The following is a 1,086-nucleotide window of genomic DNA, read 5'->3' as shown; positions in this document are numbered from 1 at the left end:
TTATTAGGCACAACTGCATGCTTCAGGCTTCACAGTCAGTGTTTTCCTGGTGAGGCAGGTCAGAGACCTGAGATGCTGGTGGTGTTGGTTGCACGGACCCCCCCCCCCCATTAAGGCCTCTGTGCCATGGGGCTGCAGACGTCAACTCTGGGGCCATGAGTATAGCCAGCTGCCTGTATACCCAGAGAGGGTGGCCCAGTTTAGAGATCCTTTTCCTCCAACCATTGAATCCCCATACCCAAGCCCAGTGGCACCATAGAGCTGGGCTGCTTGTCCCCAGTTCTACAGACATGGAAACTGGCCAGGCACAGTGGCTCACATCTGTAATCCCATCATTTTGGGAGGCTGAGGCAGGCGGATCACCTGAAGTCAGGAGTTCGATACCAGCCTGGCCAACATGGTGAAACCCCATCTCTACTTATAATATAAACACTAGCCAGGCGTGGTGGCACGTGCCTATAATCCCAGCTACTGGGGAGGCTGAGGCAGGAAAATCACTTGGACCTGGGAGGTGGAGGTTGCAGTGAACCAAGATTGTGCCACTGCACTCCAGCCTGGGTGACAGAGTGAAACTTCATCTCGAAAAGCAAAAAAACAAATGTGGAAACTGGAGTCCAGAGGAGGGACATGAGTTGCTCATATCCTGCAGCAGAAGTGGCTGAGGTGGGATTGCAGCCCTAATCTGTTTGATCCCTACTTCTCCTGTGGTTCTTTCCACCTCCTCCTCATCCAGGACTTGAGAGGTACCAAGAGAGCCCAGCATGGGATTGTCCCTGGGGCTGGAGCTAAGATGGGCTTTCCCTGAAGACAAGGACCTTGGAGGGAGGAACAGAGGACATGTGTCCTCTTCCAGCCCCCATCGCCAATCCCTGGAGGGTCATTCATTCAATCCCACTACAAAATCTAAGACCAAGAACAGTGGAGGGACCCACTGCTGGGGTCCTGGAGCCACTGCTGGGGTCTGAGGCAGCTGGGAGTTCACATCCTACCCTGGAAGCGGGTACTAGCCGTGTTTGGAGTGGAGGGTTCCTTCCACTCACACACCCTGCTCTCCCACAGTGCTCAGCACTGTCCAAACTGAATGCC

Source organism: Cebus imitator, unplaced genomic scaffold, assembly GCF_001604975.1.
Source record: "Cebus imitator isolate Cc_AM_T3 unplaced genomic scaffold, Cebus_imitator-1.0 Scaffold1019, whole genome shotgun sequence".
Classification (NCBI taxonomy): Eukaryota; Metazoa; Chordata; class Mammalia; order Primates; family Cebidae; genus Cebus; species Cebus imitator.
The sequence above is the reverse complement of the archived record's forward strand: the minus strand, read 5'-3'. Positions refer to the sequence as shown.